The sequence below is a fragment of the Aethalodelphis obliquidens genome, unplaced genomic scaffold (assembly GCF_003676395.1).
Source record: "Aethalodelphis obliquidens isolate GAN/ISIS:26980383/991018 unplaced genomic scaffold, ASM367639v1 scaffold2, whole genome shotgun sequence".
Lineage (NCBI taxonomy): Eukaryota > Metazoa > Chordata > Mammalia > Artiodactyla > Delphinidae > Aethalodelphis > Aethalodelphis obliquidens.
This window is the reverse complement of record NW_020837946.1, coordinates 72,896,288-72,917,640: the sequence shown is the minus strand read 5'-3', so window position 1 is coordinate 72,917,640 and position 21,353 is coordinate 72,896,288. Positions and strand designations below refer to the sequence as shown.

Below are 21,353 nucleotides of genomic sequence, written 5' to 3'. Positions count from 1 at the left end.
GTTCTTTTTAGTCTGTAGTAATAATTTTTGTCCTAAAGTCTACTTTGTCTGATATTAGTATAGCCGTTCTAGGTCTTTCAGTTATTGCTCACCTAGTATGTCATTTCCCGTACTTCAACTTCTTTGTGTCTCTGAATCTAAAGTGTGCCTCTTATAGGCAGTATATAGTTGGATTTTGTATTTTTAATCCATTCTGCTAATCTCTGCATTTCAATTCAATCCCTTCTCATTTAATGAAATTACTGATAAAGTCATGTTTATATTTGCTATTTTCTACTTGTTTTCTATATGCCTTATGTGTTTTGGGGGGGTTCCAGCCTCTATTGTTGACTACTTTTGTGTTAAAACGATATTTTCTATTTTATTCCCCTTATTGATTCTCTTACTATATTTTCTGAGTTTTCTTAGAAATTGCTATAAGGATTACAATTAATAATTTATAAGAATCTAGTTCAGATTAATACCAACTTAATTACAATTGTATACAAAAACTTTGCTCTTACATGGCTTTATCTTCTCTCTCCCTTCATTTGTGCTGTTATTGTCATGCAAATTACACCTTTATAGATTGTGTGTCCAACAACAAAGAAAAAAATAAAGAATGCTTTAGAAATCTGTCATTCTTGCACAGCAGCCATGCTAGTCTCGTCTGTATTGTTCCAATTTCAGTATATATGCTGTCAAATTGAGCACAACAGGATGGAATATTGCCATTAAAAACTACTCTGGGGGCTTCCCTGGTGGCGCAGTGGTTGAGAGTCCGCCTGGCGATGCAGGGGACACAGGTTCGTGCCCTGGTCCGGGAAGAGCCCATGTGCCACGGAGTGGCTGCGCCCGTGAGCCATGGCCACTGAGCCTGCGCATCTGGAGCCTGTGCTCCGCAGCGGGAGAGGCCACAACAGTGAGAGGCCCGCGTATGGCAAAAAAACCCAAAAAAACAAAAAAAAAACTACTCTGGCTTCAGTGTAGAAAATTAATTAAAGAGGAGGCCAATCTGATGTGAGAAGGCTAGATAAAAGTTGCTGAAATATATCAGGTAAAAGATGATAGTGGTCTGAACTAGAGTTCAGTACTACAGTACTGGAGAAGAGATGCAGGCAACTTAACAAATTTGAAAGATATTAAAGAGATAATATTAACTACCTTTCGTGACTCGATATAGGGTTGAGCAAAAGAAAGGAGTCAAAAATGATTAATTCTCTGCATTATGTAACTGAGGGAATTATGGTGCTATTCACAGAGAGAGATTACACTGAAATTGAAGCTTTGGGTGAAAATATGATGAGCTCAATTTTGGACATTTTGTATTTATGATTATTATAAGATACTTAAATGGAAATAGGAAATGTTCAGTGAAGATGGGATACCTAGGTTGGAACGTAAGTGAGCAGTAGGAGCTATGAGTAAAGACTCGAGAATAATTAATATGTATGCAGTAAAGGAAGTCTTGAGAGTTTATTAGAATGTCCAATAAGATAAATAGAAAAATATAAAGTGATAACAGAAGAGGACCAAGGATGGAATCCTAAGGAATAATATTTTGAGTGTGAGGAAAAGAAGAGGATTCTTCACAAGAAGGTGAGAGTAGCTCCAGAGGTACCAAGAAAACCAGAAGAGTGTGCTGTCATGGAAGCTGAAAGAACGAAATATTGCAGTAATTGAGATGCCACATAAAGTAAAAACCGTATTATTTTCACTGAAATTAGGAATAAGGAAGACCATTAATAACAGTTGTATATTAAGGTTGGCTGCAAATTCTTTCCTATTCCTCCCACAAGAGGTGAAATCTATTTCCCTCCCCTTGACTCTGGACTGAATTGTGTTTGCATTGACCAGTAAAATGGGGCAGAAGTGAGATCTTTAACTTCTCAGATTGGGCAGCTTCTACTTTCACAGGCTTGAAACACTCCCCCTAAAAACCCAGCGTTCATGCTGTGGGAACCCCACATATGGAGGTGCCATGAGGAGAAGGACTCATGCTCCTGGCCAAGTGCCAACACCACCCACCAGCCCTGTGAATGAGCCACAGTAGAGGCTCTAGTCCAGTCAAGCCTCCAGATGACCACAGCTCCAGACAACACACTGCAGGACAGAATTATCCACTTGTGCCTAGTCAGTCTGCAGAGTCATGAAAAACGATAAACGATGGCTGCTGTTTTTCTTTTTTTTGAACAAATAGAAAATTTTCATTTTCAGTCACAAAGCCACAACAGACAAAAATGATACAGACAGCAAGTGCTATGGTCATTCAAAGAAGGCATAGAATAGATACAACAAGGATCTCCTCTATGGCACAGGGAACTATACTCAATATTTTGTAATAACTTATAAGGGAAAAGAATGTGAAAAAGGAATCACTGTGCTGTACACCTGAAAGTAACACGACATTGTAAATCAACTACACTTCAATTAAAAAACAAACAAACAACAACCAAAAAAACCCCAAAGAGGTCATAGAAGTTCTTATGAGATTCCGTAAGAGAAGCCAAGCCAAATGAGGACGGGAGAGATGGCTTTTGAACCAATTCAGAGGAGACATCACAGAGAAACTAGTCTTTGACCTGAACTTGAGTTTCCATTAAGATTGCAATGCAGGGATATTACAGATGAAGGTAATCACATAAACTTACTATACTGGAACTTACAGAGGTTATGAGTGTTGTTCAAGATCCCAAAGCAAGTGCACTGTGGAATCAGAATTTTAAGTGAGGCCTAATGAACTAAAAACAAACAATAAAACAAGCCCTTCCTGTGATATCACGTTGCCTTTGAAGTCATTTTTTTGGTGGGTTGGTAGAAACTGGTCCCAGTGTTTCTTGCAGGAATGACTAGTTCTGTCCTGCCGCGGCCCCCCACTCCCGAGTTGATCCTCAAAGTTTCCATTAGAATGGACTTGCTAAAATGCAGACACACAAGTATTCATGACGCCTGTGTCCAATCATTTCTCCTGCCATTGCCTACTTCACTTCTGGATTATATGAACAATTCACTGTCTTCAATTATGCTTTTCCCTCCTCCAAGAATTCCTTTCTCCCTATGGGGCACCTGGGAAACCCACTTCATTTTTCAAAACTCAATTTACATATTATGTCTTTTGTGCAGTCTTCCTTTTTAGTGTTGTGATCCTTTTTGCTACCCCTGCACTTCTGCATGCCTGACTGTTGCACTTGCAATACTGTATTGTAATTGTATTTTTTACATATCTCTGTCTTCTCCTGGGCAACATTGCTTGGGGCCAGGGACTACCTTTTTTCATCTACTGATGTTGCCTTAGCATGTTACTTGTTGTGAAGTAGTTAGTTATAAAAATGAGATTTGAGTAAATTAAAAATTGTTATGTACATATTACTTATTATCACTTTACAGATACAACAGGAAAACATATTAATATTGGTGCTGAAAGTTCACTTCTAGTAAATGGTGGTGGTACTTGACCCCACTTATAATATCTTTCCCACTATTTTATATCTTTCTACCTGATATCTCTTCTTTATTTCCATCTATGTTTCTTTATTAGTAAACCAAGAAAAACAGGTACGAGGGTAGGGCTAGGCCATACTTGGCTGGAATAGTAAAGGAATTGTGTGGGTTTTTGGTGGGAAGATCCTGAAACATACACGTCTGCATCTTCCCTTTGAGGCATGTGGAGGGGTTTGCTTCTAAAGAGTTTTTTGTTTGTTTGTTTTTGTTTACCGTTTTTTGAAGTTTTATTTTAGTACTCTCCATTTTTCATCTTTCCTTCTCTCTTTTTCTTCTCACTCCATCCCTCTCTGCCTGCCTCCCTCCATTCCTTCTTTCCATTCATCATCCATCTGCTGAGCATCTACTGAGTGCTTGGAACTAGTACCCATACTGGGAATGCAGTGATGAACAGGACAAATAATATCTGTGCTCTTAAGGAGTTGCTATTCCCGTGTGGGGCTGGTAGTCATAGACAATGAAAGAAAAATAAAGAAGAATGTATCAGGTGGCTAGCAACTGTTGTGATCAGAGTGAAATAAATAAAATGATAGGCTGTGACTTTGTAGTAGAATTCTTATGGCCACCATGTAAGTTGGTATTCTCCTCATTTTATATTTGAATAAACAAAAACATAGAGAACTTAAGAAACCCATTCATTGTTACTTAAGGAATCTAGGATTACCAGTTCAGGTCTGTTTGACTTTGTAACTCATTTTTGCTCTTAACTACTGTGCTATACTATCTGTCATATGTTTACAGAGCAATTTTTTCTTAAATTTTAAAAAGTAGACCTCAGGTGGCTGCTGTTTTAAATGACTACCTTTTTGGTCTGTCTGTTACTCAGTTGATAACCTATTTTATGACCATCCTGTAACATCCATAAGAGATGATGTCCTGTTGGAGCGCTGCAGGTGTCAACTGCCGTGGGTTGAAGAGTGACTTGAAGGGTAGGAACTGGAGACAACTAAGTTGATTGTGAAAGAAAGAAGCTAGTTAGAGTGTTATATGTAAGAGAGTCAATATTTGATAGAGGTGTTATGTTAGTTTTTTTACTATGAACAATTCAAATGGTATTTAAGAATGTGCTAGTATAAGCAGAAAACATTGACGATACAGAAGAGTGATGGAGGGAAGTTCCTAAAGAGGTGGGAGAAAATGCTATTCAGGCTCCCCCAGAAAGGGTCTGATTGGTCTCATTAGGTGTGATCCAGCAAAGAGGTCCTGATGGGTGGACTCTCATATCCTGACTCCTTGGCAGTTACCCTATGGTTAGCTGCTTTTGGCTCAGGCACTAATCATTTTTCTAAATAATTATGGCTAGGGTCTTAGGTTGTATTAGTTAGGATTTGGGAGGCTGGTGCTACAGGTAACAGAAGATATGTTTCAAAGAGGCTGAAACATAAATCTGAAGTTTGAGGGGTGGTTAATTCAGAGCTCCATAGCATCATCAAGATCCCAGGTTCTTTGCATCATTCTACTCTGTCATCCTCAGACTTCTGTCTTACTCTCTTAGGTTGGCTCCTGTAATTGTCTCAAGATCAGTGCTGCAGTCCAAGGGGTCATATTCAAAAGGTCATGTCAAGGGACAGAAATGGGAGGTTTCTACTTGCATGTCCCTTTCCCAGAAGTCCCACAGCAGACGTCTCTAATGGTTAGAATCTCATCATAAGCTCAGTCAATAGCAAGGGTCATTTTAGGTAGGTTGTTTAAACTTTCTGAGCTTCAGTTTTCTCATCTGTAAAATGGGTAGCATAGTACCTACCTCAAGATTATAATAAGGAATAAAAGAGAATATTCTATTAAGTGCATAGCACAGTGCTTGACTCACAGAGCCTCTTTTCATCTACTCTATCCTCCACACTGTGTCTAGAGTTCATTTTCTAAGAAGCAAACTTGAGGTTCTTCTCCCATTTTTAAATGGGAGACCACAATTGGCCTAAAATAAACTTGATTCATCTTCTGGTGCTGGGGACTACTTTCCTGAAAGCACTCAGAAGAGAGAAAAGATACTTAGATGTCTGTTATAACGGAAAAAGCATGCATGGGAAACTTACAGTATCTACTACCTAGGACCAGCCATGTGTAAGAAACTGATCTGGTTGCTTTGACTCTGGGGATGTGAGGATTCCTGTGTGCTGGGCAGGAACCACAGTGTCAGAGTGTCCTGTCTCAGGTAAAGGGGAATCCAGTGCCCAGGGTGGGAATCCAGGCATAGATAGAGTACAGGTGCTGATGTCTGTGTTTGGGTGGTAAAGTGGGTGAACATTCAGAGTGATTTACTCTTTTTTTTTTTTTTTTTTGAAGTATGTGGGCCTCTCACTGCTGTGGCCTCTCCCATTGCAGAGCACAGGCTCCAGACGCACAGGCCCAGCGTCCATGGCCCACGGGCCCAGCCGCTCCGCGGCATGTGGGATCTTCCCGGACCGGGGCACGAACCCGTGTCCCCTGCATCGGCAGGCGGACTCTCAACCACTGTGCCACCAGGGAAGCCCCAGAGTGATTTACTCTTATCCCAACTATATCCCTCATAGAATGGCCCTGGGCTCCACCACAGCCCTGAGTCTGAGCCAGAATAATAAATCATAAAGTTCCTTGAGCTCCAAAAGAGAGTGCTAACATGAATACTAAATAGTATTTGTGTTATCATGTTACTCAGTAAAAAAATATATACCATGCATTATTTTCAAATGCAGTATGCTTTCTCCAGAAACAATTATATTTCCTATCTAGACTCTCTTTTTGCTTATCTCAATAGACACAGTGCCATCTACTGAAAATAAAGCACCAATAACCATGGTACCCCCAGGGATTCCCAGGAGAGCCTCCCTCTCGGTGGGCTCCCTGTCTCACCCACCTCCCAGATGGACTGGAGGGAGTAGGCGGAATCCACAGGCTGTTCTCCTGTCACAAACTGTAATGCATCTGTTCCCTGGTGCTTTCCGTGAGCAGCAAGAGTAAGACGGTCCTGTAGCAACCTAAGGAGCTTGGCCAGAGATTTTAAATGTCTGTGAAAGCCCTTTTAGGCTATCCTTTTGCCTTCAACGGGGTATACACTTCTACTATCCTACATAGGCAAGGCACGTTTTTATATTAAAACGTAAAAGGATTATTGACATGTCTTCCTTTAGGCAATTATGATGTTTCTTTCCATGTAATAGTGTAGCGATGTATTAAATTTCTTTTACCTTTCTGTGAGATTTTTAGTAGGTAGAAGAGCTAAGAGGTGAATAACAGAATCCTGGAACATTATCAAGACTGCTATGTCTTTGGGACTTGTGGATAACGTAGGTTGCTAATGAAGTTCATGCATGCCAAATTCCACAGTCTAGTTAAGTGTGTCCTCTCCAGGTCACAGTGTCTCTTGGTTTCGTAAATGGAGAAACAAGAGGAAGATTGTTGCTGACATTTAGTCACCACAGTCAGCAATAAAACAGAAAACTGAAGCTCTTTAAAATACACAGCCTCCTGCAGGATGTACTCAACTCCTGCCCTCTCCACCTCTCATTTTACCATTCTTCCTCCCGAGGAATCTTGGCTCCGCCTGGCGGGTAGCCCTTCAGGGACCATTTATAATTTAAAGCTCTGGTTTGAATTGATGCTGATCTGGCTTTTGGTAGTCAGGCCTGGCTTCCCTTCCATTTGCCTCTCCAAATCTGGCCCCATTTTCTCTAGCGCATTTGCTGCTCATTCTTTCTGCTTTCTTTTTATTAGATTTTCCAAAGCAAAATTTCCCACAGTTAAGTTTGTGGTCTGGTAATTTATCATGAATATTCTTGAAATTGCCTCATTAAAAGGGGCATTTGAAGCTGAAACCTAGGCATCTGTTACCACGGTAACCAACAACAACTATTTAGAACCGCCTGCTTAAACCAGAGAGGTAAGGGTCGCTGTTGGCAGGAGAATATTGAAGGCAGGCAACAAGAGACTATTGGGGGGAGTAAAAGGCCCACAGAGCCTGATGTGGAATTCTCAACCTTGAGTTGGAGAGCCTTCCATGTTGGTGCCATGCTCCTGAATTCTCTGCATGTTCTTGAGCCAGTCATTCACCTGTCTGTGCCTCAAGTTATCAATTTAAAAAATGGGCGAAACATTCCCCATGCCACCGGGGTATATGAATATCAGTGAGGTGATAAAAGTGAAACCTTTTTGTACACAGGGTGCTGCACCCACACAGGCTAAAATCCATGCTCTGAGTCTACAGCTGCTCTCTAGAACCCCTTCTGGTTGCCATCAGTCAACCTTCTCTCTCAAAGAAAAGACAATTCCTTCAATAGAGAGTAGTGTCAAACTAACCTCATTGATTGCCTTTCCAAGCCAGGATTCTCTCGGAGTTCCATTATCCACTGGGCCTGTAAAAGTGAACACTGGCAGTTAGGCATGTCTTGAAGTGCTACAAAGATGGTTATAAAAAAAAAAAAAGTGTATTTGATAAATAATGAAGGTTACAAGAAGTGCAAATTACCTTCCTTCACCTTCTTTTCTTTGCCTTTCCAGCTGCAATTTTGGATAGAATGTTAAAGAGGTAATCATGAGTGGCAAGCTTTTTATTAAAAAAAAAAAGAAATGTCAAGTCAGGCAATGTATATGGGAAAGGCAGGAAAAGATATATACACACATAAGTGTGTATATACGTGGCAGTACTTTGTATGGGTCAAACTACATATTTTGTTAGTACTGCTTTCCTGGTAGAAATATGATGCATTGAATCAATAGGATTAAACAAACATGACGAGAGAAAAACACATCTTGGTGAGCAAAGCATGAAGGGATATAGACGTGATAAAGAAGAAAATACTGCATAGCATTGACATTCTTAAGACCACAAGAGAGCGGGGTGAACTGGGGTGGAGTCTTGGTGGGAATTCTTATGGAACACAATAACCAGGATCGTATGGAGGAGGGGTTGAGTTATAGATATAAGTGGATGCATTAAATCTGCCAGATCTACAAATTCTTGGGCACTGCACCCTTTTGTCATTTTTCTTATTAGCACAACTGCCATCAGCATAAATAACTGAAGTGTTAGTGAATTTTTGATGACTCATTCATGTACCTGCATGAAGGGACTAGGTAGGCAGAGCTCATTCCTCAGGAGGTCATAAGTAGGCAGTCTGCTACCTCAAATGTTCTAAATTCCTTTCTTGTCACCAAGTGGGTAGGGAATCAAACCTTCCCAGAGATAGGCAGGGTGTGGAGGAGTTCCCAGAATGTTGAAAATAGTCGGATGTTGGAATCAGAATGGGTTCACCATCAAAGAAATGTCTTGCGTGTGTTTTGAGGAAGGATAGACAACATAATTCCTCACAAAATTGCTAGTTTTGTGGTTGCTAATGAGAAATCTCCAAATACCTTTTACTGTTTACCTTTCAGACCCTGTAAATCATGAGATGTAGTTTCAGTTCGTAGTGTAAGACCTATACAGTAACATGGTTATTGCTGTTAGCTGTAAATACAGTTCTTTGTTATGGTTGCAGCTTGCTCTTCCTAAAATAAAATTCAGCATTTGCTGAATTTAAGTTTAGCTTGGCTTACTTTTCTGCCAAATAGAATATAAGTATACTGGATATAATACTGTGTTAGCTTTCTTTTCAACCCAAAATTTGAATGTTCTTATCGTTTATTATGAAACTTACACGCAAAAACAAAATGGGAAATTTTAAGAGCATAATCTTCGGCATTAGATAGACCTAGTTCAGATCTTGACTACGCCACTTACTTGATCGGTATTCCTCACTTATCTGTAAAAAAACTGGATGAGAAAAATGCTTATCTCATATGGTAGTTATGAGACTAAAAGGAGCTCATAGATGTAGATTGTATTGGGGTATTTGCATAGCTTTTATAAATACCCATTCTCCTCACCCAAGTCCTGAACCAATTAAGAAATAGGCAAAGAGTAAGGCAGACAGCAGACAATATCATCAATAACGCTGACACTGGAGAGTATAGGCTTCCTGACCTGGAACACCAGAAATAGATTTACCACCTGGTCACAGTCCTAGGCAATAGGTCTCCCACTGGGCAAAGGTTTTTGCTACTAAGCTTACAGTTTCCCTGAGATCAATTGGGAGCACATGCTCCCTGTGGGGGGATTTGCTACAGAGAAAGGAAGAGGCTAGATTATAAATACCCAGTTTCTTCCAAGCTCACCAATGAGATAAATCACTCTTCCCAGGGAAGGTAAGTGAGGAGGTGGACGTATCCAGGAGGGTTACAGCTCATGGAGCTCCCTCTCATGGGAGACAACATCAGCAGCGGACAATGAGTCTTCCTTCCAGCAGAATGTTTAGCACAGCGCCTGGCACAAAGAAACATTTATTATATGTGCCAGAAAACAAATTGAGATATATTAAAAATTTTAAGAGTTTATTTGAGCAAGAATCGGTTTGAATTGGGCAGCATCCAATCTAGCAGACAGAAAGGAGCTCCAAGGAGCTGTATACCAAATGAAAGATTTTTATAGGCAGAAAGGAGCAGGCTTTTTTTTACTAGGCAAAAAAGTAGGCTGGTTATTGCAAAGGTATTTTCCTTTAGGGGATGAAAGGAGTCTATCGGGCAGATTACCTAACTAGTGATGATCAGGAGATTCCTGATTGACTGGTTTAAGATTCCATTTCTGGGAGACTGGAAACTGTAATTAACTCTTGGTTTGGTGACCTGGGACTTAGCATAAGTGACCCCATTTTGGGCTTGCTGTTTTGTTAACATATGTCACCTATGTTTATTATAATTACTGACCCTTAAGGAAAAGTGAAAATGCTCACAAATTATATTTTGGACCTTGATACACGTGTGAGAGTGGTAGGTAGCAAGTCTAGAAAAGTGGATGAAACCCGAACAGCGAAGGTGTTCATTGTCTATAATATGCATTTCCATTTTGTTTCGTAGACAAGGGGTAACTAAAAATAGTTTTTAGTTTTAAGTCGGGGAGAGACCCTCAAGGTTACATTTTAGAACTCTAACTGTAGTATGTAGGACAAAAAAAGACAGAGTGTCCACAAGCCAGGCACTATGCTATACACTTAGTATAATGTTCTCTCTTAATCACCACAATACTCTTGAGAATGATACATAATCATTATTCCTATTTTACAGAGGAGAAAACTGAAGCTTTAAAAGTTTAAATAACTTACTCAAGACACTCAGCTTGTAAATGAAAAACCTAGAATTTGATGTCATGTCTACCTGACTCTAAGCCTCAGGACTGGCTTCATGGGCATGTGACCTGTGCATTCATACCGGGCTCTGGGCTTGGTATAGTGCTCTGCTGTCACCATCTTAAAATTCTTAGTAATTTTAGAACAAGAGGTCCCACATTTTTATTTTACACTGGGTTTCATAAATTAGGTAACCAGTCCTGCCAAGACTTCTTTCATTACCCCAGTCACCACTTTCACCAAATCTGGAGGATTCTGCACAAATAAAACTCTCCTTTTAATCAAAGAACTATGGGAAATCAACTACTGTATGTGAAATATAAATATGTGGACAATTATATATGGATGCTTTTGCGTTTCTACATACAAATAGCTACAATTCAGAGCCAAATCTCCATCACCAGACAATCCTTGCTCAGATTTTCTTTGGTTCCTGGGACCTCCCCAGTGCTGTAAGTGGGAGCCAAGCCAAGAAGTGGTGAGGAAAGGGTATGAGGTTTAGTGGGGGGTAAATACATTCATGTCTAAACACATGTGTCTGGTCATGTTCCAAGACCAAGAACAAATTAATTTAGGATTATCTTTCTGATGCTTTCCATATTTCAGCTCCCATCAGTTGGCACAAATAATTAAGGGATGATGGAACACACATTGGCACAGTTTCACAACTTTTTTGAGGCTACAGGCCACTGAAAGGCAGGCAGCTATTATAGAAGATGGGGGAGGGTATTTTGGAAGAACATGCTATGTGAGCAGTACTGCACTGGTGCCTTGTTTTTAATCAGCTTCTTTAATCATGAATTCATAATACTCTGAGGTAGGTGGCTACTCTGAATCTTTTTAACAAAAATTTTTTTTTTCATTCCAGAAAAATTTTTAAATACAAAAACTCTAGAAAAATTATTCTAAGATCTTCCTGAGCATTAATAATTTTAAAAAACCTTTAACAGTTTTCTTGGGCATTTCCTTTCTTTCTTTCTTCCTTCCTTCCTTCCTCCCTCCCTTCCTCCCTTTCTTTCTTTCCTATGAAGACCATTGTAAAAAAAAACTTATTTTCTTAGGCTAAGGTGAAATATCCTATTCAAAGGACATGCATACTTTTAAGGCCCGTGATATATTTGCTAAACTGCCTTACAGATTGGTTTTACCAATATATAATCCCAGTTCAGTGCGAGAATGCCTGTTTGCATGAATCTTTTTTTAAAGTTTGTATCTAAATCTATTTAGTTTTTAACTGCTTGTCAAACCGAGGTGCACCTTGTGAACCTTGGGTGAGCAGGAGATGCCTGACCATAGCACCACACCCATTATGTCCACACGATTGTGGAGGCAATAATTCTCTCTCCTTTGAAGAGAAGAGCTTTCCTTCGTGGCTTGCCATAGCTTTGGCTATACCTTTATTTACCATAGCTCTGGTTAAGAGACATGACTACTCCCTGAACATACTTTTTAAAAATACCTAGGTTCAAATTTTCTCTGAGCCTTTCTTTTCTTGCTAAATGATTTTATGATTAATTTATTCACTCACCTATTGCCCACAGAACTCGTTTACTCTTTACCAAATAAATGAATGGTTTCCAATATGAAGTCAGAGTTAGTCACATTGTTGCCTAAGTTTGAACCCCTAAAAATGACTTGTAAATAAGAAATAGATCCTAAAGAAAATAATTCTTTCAATTAATTCTAAACCTTTGAAAGCCATTTTTATGGTTTAGTGGTGTTCTTTGAGGATTTGCAATGGCTATCAAATCCTTCTCGAGCTTTCTAGAATTCAAAATAGAAGAAGCAGCCTGAAAATCAATGTTTTGGGTAAGTTCAGCTAGTACTCATAGGGGTTCACTTTTCCAAGTCCTAGATTTGCTTTGCTGGAGGCCATACTGATCAGGGCCCATATCAATGAGAAGTTTAATAAGGAATTATTATAATGAAGCCCTTTCTGGCCAGAAAGTGACTAAGTAACTTTAAGGCAATATGATATGCTTTGAGTGATAAACTGCATTCTGAAGAGACATTTGTTCAGTCATATTAATAAAGTAACCATAATTCTTTTCATTAATTGCTTGCATCTCAGCAAACATTTTTAGTCAACTAAAGGACCAAGAGAATAGTATCAACTTGACCTTTAACTTTTAACCTCAGCAGTGTATCCTCACACCACTGTAGTAGCAGAGTGCTGCAGGCTTTATAAAGAAGGGCTACATGCAGAGATCCTTCCCTATTGTTTTCTCATAACATTTCTTTGGAATACTGCCCTAAACACTAAGGGTAGTTTGTTTGCCTATAACATCAGGAGGACTGCTTCTCTGTTTGATTAGTAGATCAAATAGGAGGATGAACTGGAGAACTTACTAGGGAACTAATAAAACATATTCGGGATACCACGTAATATTTTGTTTCTGGCTCTCCTATTTTTTGTTTTGCTTCCAGGTACTCGACTGCTCATTTTGGGCATCTTTGCTCATTTCTCTTATTATAAGGTAATCATTTTACAATATACAACATTGAACATGTATAAAGATTCCCCCACATTTTTAGGTAGCTAAAGTTGGAGTTCAATGTTTTTTAGAACACTGTTTCTTAGTAGTAATGGAGAGAAGGCTATTAGCTATTTTAAAAATAGTAGCAAATTCTGGTTTCTCTAGAGATAAATTTTTGAATTCCCTTTTCAGGATCAACTGTTCCTTTATTCCTGCTCCTTAGGTTTCAGATCTATGTATATTGTCTATGGGGGAGATGCCATCATTTAATGGTCACCGATTTAAAGCACATACAGAACACCTTTGCAGGCTGTTGTCTCTCAACTGCCACCATACGTGAGCCTTTGGTAAGCCATTCTAGCTTTCAATAGCCCAGCCTTTTCTAAGTAATGGGTCTGTGGTAAGGCCATGTATTTCCATGAGCTTTTAGTCCATTGTTATAAATTCTTTTGCTAGGAAAACCCTGTGATAATTTTCTCTGGGGCAAATGCCTTGAAAGGGGATGTCCATTCTCTGCAAAACTTACCGAAACCCTCCGCTCTTGCCACTGAACCTGTGGACTGGGTCAAATCCAGCACGTTCCAGGGAATGGGTACGCACTATGATCTAGGAGAAAATAACTTATACCCCCAAGGACTTTCAAGGCCTTGCTAATTATGTGTATCAACAGAAACATGGGGAACATTTGTAGTGGTGCATTTTAAGGGCATTTGTCCACAGAAGATATAACAGTAGATTGGGTTGAACTCATTGATATAAGAGCACTTCCCTAGAGATTTTAGATTTAATGTGTTAGCTTGTGCAGCTGAAGGTGACTCCAACATCTTCCTTGGTTGACTGACTAAAACTTCGACTTGGTGGTGGCCTACATTTAATGAGATGACAGGCCAGAGCTTCCTTGGCATGATGTGGAGGAGGGAATCCACAGGCTGAGGGAGATAAGACTACTAGACTGAATTTACCATGTGCAACTTACATATCCATCCCTCCACTTCTGTTCCACTAGATGGCCCAAAATTCATTCCTTTCATTAAGCCACTGAGTGATAAACTAGTGATATTAAGAATATCTGGCGGGCTTCCCTGGTGGTGCAGTGGTTGAGGGTCCGCCTGCCGATGCAGGGGACACGGGTTCGTGCCCCGGTCCGGGAAGATCCCACATGCCGCTGAGCGGCTGGGCCCGTGAGCCACGGCCACTGAGCCTGCGCATCCAGAGCCTGTGCTCCGCAACGGGAGAGGCCACAACAGTGAGAGGCCTGTGTACCGCAAAAAAACAAAACAAAACAAAACAAAACAAAATAAACACAACTAAAAAAAGAATATCTGCATCTTTAAAACACTCTGTGGTTGCCCTCATTGGAAGGCCAGGTATGACTGTCAGGAGTGCTGCCACTGAGACAGGCTCCCTGATCTGATTATGATATGCTTTGGTATGGGTTCTCCATGCTTCTTTCCGTTAGGGTTTACTGAGTTTCTTAGATCTGGATGTTTACATTTTTCAACGAATTTGGAAAAATTTCAGCCATTATTTCTTCAAATCCTTTTTTTGTCCCCTATTCTCTCTCTTTTCCTTTGGGGACTATAATTACATGTATAGGAGGCTGCTTGGGCTGGTCCCACAACTCACTGATGCTCTACTGATTTTTTTTAGTCATTTTCTGTCTGGGTTTTATTCTGAATAGTCTCTATTGACATATCTTTGAATTCACTAATGCTTTATCCTTCAGTGTCTGATCTGCACTTAATTCCATTCAGTATATTTTTCATTTTAGACTTGTATTTTTCAACTCTAGGAGTTTGATCTGGGTCATTTTCATGCCATCATCTGTTTTTTTCCCCTAACACATTTATGCCTTCCTCTACTTTCTTGAACACGTGGTTACCACACCCCTGACTACTTAGTTCTATTATCTGTGTCATTCTGGGTTAGTTTTAATTGGTTTTTCTCCATCATATGGGTTATATTTTCCTACTTCTTTGCATGCCTGGTAATTTTTGATTGGATACCAGCAAGTGTGACCTTTACATTTTTAGATGCTGCATATTCTTGTATTTCTATATGTATTCTTGAGCTTTGTTCTAGGATATAGTTAATTTACTTAGAAACAGTTTGATCCTTTTAACGCTTGCATTTAAGGTTTGTTATGCAGGACTAAACACGGTTGAGGACTGATGTTTTTCCCTACTAACCATGTAATACATTTCTGAGTACTCTACATGGTGTCCCATGTATCAGAAAGTTTTTTCATTCTGGCTTGTGGGATCACCAACTATTTCTGAATCTATGTGGGCTCTGAGGATGGTTCCACCTGCTCCATTTGAGTGTCTTTCCCCAACCTTGGGTGGTTTCCTCACACACATGTCTTGATCACTGCTCAGCTGAAGGATCTCTAAGTAAACCTCAATATATTTATAGGATTTTTTTTTTTTTTTTTGCAGTATGCGGGCCTCTCACTGTTGTGGCCTCTCCCATTGAGGAGCACAGGCTCTGGACGCGCAGGCTCAGCGGCCATGGCTCACGGGCCCAGCCGCTCCGCGGCATGTGGGATCTTCCCAGAACGGGGCACGAACCCGTGTCCCCTGCATCGGCAGGCGGACTCTCAACCACTGTGCCACCAGGGAAGCCCTATAGGATATTTTTGATGATAAATAACAGAAACTCAGCTGACATTAAGTAAAAAAAAATATATTTTTTGGCTCATAAGAAAAACCTAGGGATAGAAGCTACTTGACGACAGTGGATGCAGGAGGAAATGAGGTCATCTCTCCTGGGCTTGCTCTTGGCTTTCTCCACCTATCTCTTCTCGCTGGTTCTCTTTGCATAATACTGTATGATTTCTTACTGGAGATGGCTTCCTCCAAGCCTAGGGAAAGGTGGCCACGAGAAGTGGCAGCTAACATCATTATCCTTCTAGCTCTTTCCCTAAGTTCATATATCAAAACTCAATGAAGGGGACTTCCCTGGCGGCACAGTGGTTAAGAATCCACCTGCCAATGCAGGGGACACAGGTTCGAACCCCGGTCCGGGAAGATCCCACATGCCGCGGAGCAACTAAGCCCATGTGCCACAGCTACTGAGGCTGCTCTCTAGAGCCCGCGAGCCACAACTACTGAAGCCCATGCGCCTAGAGCCCATGCTCCACAACAAGAGAGGCCACCACAGTGAGAAGCCCATGCACCGCAACGAAGAGTAGCCCCCGCTCTCCGCAACTAGAGAAAGCCTGTGCACAGCAATGAAGACACAAAGCAGCCAAAAATAAATAAGTAAATAAATTTGTAAAACAAACAAAAAAAACCAAAAACAACTCAAGGAGGATTTACTGGTCTGTCTGGGTTACATGTTCATCACTGAACCAAATATTGCACATGGGGGGTGCACTCTGGCAAGGCCAAAGTTAGCCCTACCTAAAACATGTAAAATGAGTTCCTTGCAGAAAACAGTTTTGTTACTGGAAGATGTTGAGGGAGGGATGCTGGGTAGACAAAACAGCAATGATCAATGCACCCAGTTTTCTCACCCAGTAAAGTGGGTGAAATAATCTAAAATGTAATAATGTATTAAGAGCATAGCACAATGTCTGGCCTATGATAAAAGCACAGTAAATCTTACATTATTATCAATAATCTGAGCTTGGTACCTCCAGGTGTCAGTAAATTTATTCACTTCTCTGCATCACTAATTTTCAATAAAGAAGTTTCTCCTTTGTCCCTCTGTGTCAAGAGTAACTTAAATTCCTACCTGTGGGGCCTCAATTTCCAGGTAGCTGGGTCCTGATCATCTCCCATTACAATTTTCCAAAATACCTGTTTCTGCCTTGCCTAAGCAGAGATCTTGTGTAAGCATCAAATTAGTAGCAGGAAACAGATGGTCCACTTGAGTTGGGTAATTTGACAAGAGTTTAATAAAGGAATTATTAACAAAGGTGTTGGCAGGTTATAGGGAAATCTCAAGGAGTAGTGCAGTAACCTGGGCTAATAGAAGGGTACTATTATTCTCCAAGGCCTGAAGCGACAAAGGACAGAATGGTGACTGAAACCAGAGAAAGAAGACACATGACAGGAGCTGGAATATTCAGCCAGTCTGTGACCCCATGGAGAGGGAGCCAGTGAATAAATACCCGGACCTCTACCTCTTCCTGATCTCCTGTGTTTCCCACTGGATGAATCTAACAGGAAGCCAAAGGGCACAGGAGCCTGTCATTCCAGTCCAAGGCCAGCCTGCTGCCTGGGACATGGAGAAGGGTGGCGAAGAGTAGACTAGAGAAACAAGTGGAGAATGTCCAGCATGTCCTAGGTCGCCTTAGTTTGGATGGTTCTCTCTGGGTGTTGTGTATCACACCTATTTGACCCTATTGGTTGATTTCCCAGTCCCTTTGGACTCATCATTTTGTCTCTGTTCTAAGAATAATCTATTCCTGGTCATGATCACAAAACCTATGTCTTTTCAGGATTTCCCTGGTCCTAAGGTAGGGAACACTGAACTTCTATAACCTGGAATGGGGTAGAAGACTGCTAGATACAGTCCGTATTTATGACAATGAGGTCACAAGTGCCTGGAAATTTGCAGTCTCATAACAGGAGGTTTTGTTCGTTAGTTGTGAACCTTGAGTGCATCCTCAGTCAAGCCATTTCTTGAAAGGGGCAGCTTTACTGGTGGACTGGAAAGAATTCGCATCAAGAAAGGAGAGCTGTCACCTTATGTGGACTCAAGTGGGAGGAGAAAACTGGGGTTAGGTTTAAAGATCTGCCTCTCAGCCTCTTCCACAGACACAAAATTTACCTGGTTTTCCAAAGTCCTTAGAGAGGAAGCCAGGGATGTGGGCAGAGGTAATAAAAAATAATGATACAAGTAAAAGAGAGGGAGATGAGGTAAAAACACGTTGTTGGAAAAATATATGGATAAAAATGAAGTCAAGGGAATGAGCAAAGTAACAACAAAACGGGGAGGGAGTAGAACTAAAGATAAACTTTCAACTCAGGAACCACAGGCAATCCTGCAATTACAGAGAAAGAGCAGGACTTAGCCTGGCTTTGGCTGCGGCAGATGAACCAGAGGCCAAGCAGCTGCCTGTTAACGCAGTTAGAGGAAAATGCAGGCCTGGCCCGGGTGTCTGCTCTTTTTTGCATCTGGCATGTTGCTCTCTGAAACACCTTGGAAGCAACTCAGCCAAAGCAAGTGAAGAAAAGAGGAAGCCCAGCTGTCTGGCTGACCACAAGCTTTGCTGAGCCATTTGAGATTGGTGGGTGATCTCAGACTGGTACCTCAAGAGATGGTCCCGGGTTGGTTTGAATAGTTTAGATATATTACCTAATATTTCAAAAGAAAATTCATAACCTAAGTGCCCCCTGGCTCAAGTGCATGTTTATTTTCACAGCCTTTGTCTTTCGGAGATCAGCACTCTGTTGCTGTGTTGCTATTGTAAGGATGGAAGAAAATAGAACCATTTTAATGTTGTGCTGTTTGCATTTCCCGACAGTTAAGAAGCAGCCCATTATTAGCTGGCAATACTGTTGTGACATCAGTGGTGACTTGGCTGCTTGCGATTCAGCTCAGGAAATATTTTCCTCGCTGATACAATTTTTTTTTCCTTTCTTTTTCCTTCTTCTTCTTTCACCTTCCATGCTTCATCCTCATGCACATGACTGGCTAAATGGCCATCCATGCTTCTGTTTTTTTCAAAAATGGGCCACCAAGATGCTAACACATGTTAAGCTTGACCCAGTTTCAAAACTTTGGATCCCCAGGAGCACTTTCTTATGGCTACCCCTGAATGGGCAAAAGAGAGCTGTCCCTGCTGTGTTGGGGTTGGCTGGGGGCATGGAGTGTCACATTCTAAGTGGAGTAGGGAGAGCCGGGCACAGAGGAAGGAGGGTCTCAGAGCTTTGTGCTGGTAGGGGTGGTGGAGCCTGGGTGGGAAGGAAAGGGGGTACAGGAGGGGCTGCTGTGGGGTGTGGGAGACTGGTGAAAGAGAAAGACATCCTTGCCAGGGATGGGGACAGTAGAAGTGACAGGAGGTTGGTTATATGCAGGGGATCAATTTAATAAGAAGTATATTGAGGGGTTTCCCAGGTGGCGCAGTGGTTAAGAATCCGCCTGCCAATGCAGGGGACCCGGGTACAAGCCCTGGTCCGGGAAGATCCCACAAGACGCGGACCAACTAAGCACGGCCTGTGGCGATCCCACATGCCACGCCACAACTACTGAGCCTGTGCTCTAGAGCGTGCATGCAACAACTACTGAAGCCCGTGCGCCTAGAGCCTGTGCTCCGCAACAAGATAAGCCACCACACTGAGAAGCCCACGCACCCCAACAAAGAGTAGCCCCTGCTCACCACAACTAGAGAAGGCCCGCGTGCAGCAATGAAGACCCAACGCAGCCAAAAATAAATTTAAAAATTTTTTTAAAAGTTAAGAGCTAGTAGTAACCAATTAGTAAAAAAAATAAAATAAAAGTACACTGAGGACAATTGAAGTTAGGATTCTTATTATTGGAAAAGAGAAGTAAATATATAAAAGGAGAGAAAACTAAAACTTGATATAAGAATTGAATTATAGGGACTTCCCTGGTGGTCCAGTGGTTAAGAATCCGCCTGCCAATGCAGGGGACACGGGTTCGAGTCCTGGTCCGGGAAGATCCCACATGCCGCAGAGCAACTAAGCCCATGAGCCACAACTACTGAGCCTGTGCTCTAGCGCCCACGAGCCACAACTACTGAGCCTGCGTGCCACAACTACTGAAGCCTGCGCACCTAGAGCCCGTGCTCCGCAACGAGAGAAGCCACCACAATGAGAAGCCCACACACCATAATGAAGAGTAGCCCCTGCTCACCACAACTAGAGAAAGCCCGCGCACAGCAACGAAGACCCAATGCAGCCAAAAATAAAAAAGTAAATAATAAAAATAAAATTCATTATAAAAAAAAGAATTGAATTATAGATATTCATATGATCTCATGGTTTTTAATATATGTAGATACAGGGTAAATATACGTAAAATGTACCTGTATGAGTTTGTGTATACTTTGCATGTTGCAACCTTTTTCTAAGTTTGGGCTTGTTTCAAAATAAAAACTAAAATAAAGAAAAGCACTCTTTAAAATGGAGGTATTGTACTAACAACATGATATTGTTAAACAAATTAAATGAGAGGGTATAATATAGTGCCTGGCACATAGTCAGCTCTCAGTAACTATTCTTATTATTATCCCCTGGGATAAAAGCATACCATGAACCTTATTCTGTATCTTGGGGTTTTTTTTCCACTAAAAATATATCTTGGAAATCTTTTCATAACAGTTCATACCTTGTTTTGTAAAGTTAATAAATCTAACTTGTGTTCTTCATTATGTTATTGTTATAATTAGGAAAACAAAAAACAATAATTGTTGGGGGGATAATCTGCCTCAGTATGTCATCTGCTGATGACTCATAATTTAATTAATTCTCATTGCTAATGGAAACCTCTGGTTGAACAGGCATAGTTATATTTTAATAGCAGCTCTTGAGTGGAGAGTATAAGAAAAAATATCCAAAACCACATCTGTGGACACAAAGATATTCACACTAATTTTTCCTATTTTTGTAAAGCTCGGAATCAAATGCACTGAGTAATTAGAGCAGCTGTCAAAATTCATTCTTTCAATCATTTCTTCAGTCCGTGGACAAATCCCTATTTAAGGACTGCCGTGATCAGTCACTGTTGGATGTGCTAGGAAGGCAGCCGTGAAGTAAACAGTGCCCCTGCCCTCACAGGGCTCTCTCATTCTAGTGAGAGACTGATAAGAAACAAACACTCAGTCTTATATGATACATTATTTGGTGATAAGTTAAACACGAGATCAGTCCCTTCCCGTCTTACCTTAAGAAAGGTAATTTGGTAATTTTTTAAAGTGTGTGCCTTATCAATCATTTAACTTTTAGTAAACTTTTGAGCCTAGGTTTCCACATATGAAGGTCCAAGAGGGAGGGGACATATGTATACATATAGCTGATTCACTTCACTGTACAGCAGAAACTAACACAACATTGTAAAGCAGTTACACTCCAACAAAAAAAATTTTTTAAATGGAGATAACAATAATTATAAGTTTGCTGTAATCAAATACGTTAAGTGCCCAGCATAAAGACAGCCCCTTAGCAGGTACTTGATAAACAGAAGCCATTATTAGGTATACGTTGTACAATTTTGGGATCTCGAATTTGAGACTAAGAGAAAGGGGGTGGGTTTGATTTACAGGGAAGCTGTTTCCTACCCCAGG

At 40.8% G+C, this 21,353-nt stretch overlaps 1 non-coding gene across 1 annotated transcript; it reads right to left on the bottom strand.

Moving 5' to 3' along the window:
* Nucleotides 1-590: 590 nt before the first annotated feature.
* LOC113605532 (U6 spliceosomal RNA) lies at nucleotides 591-693 on the bottom strand. The gene has a single exon (XR_003427265.1). It is a non-coding gene; the product is annotated as a U6 spliceosomal RNA (small nuclear RNA).
* Nucleotides 694-21,353: the final 20,660 nt, after the last annotated feature.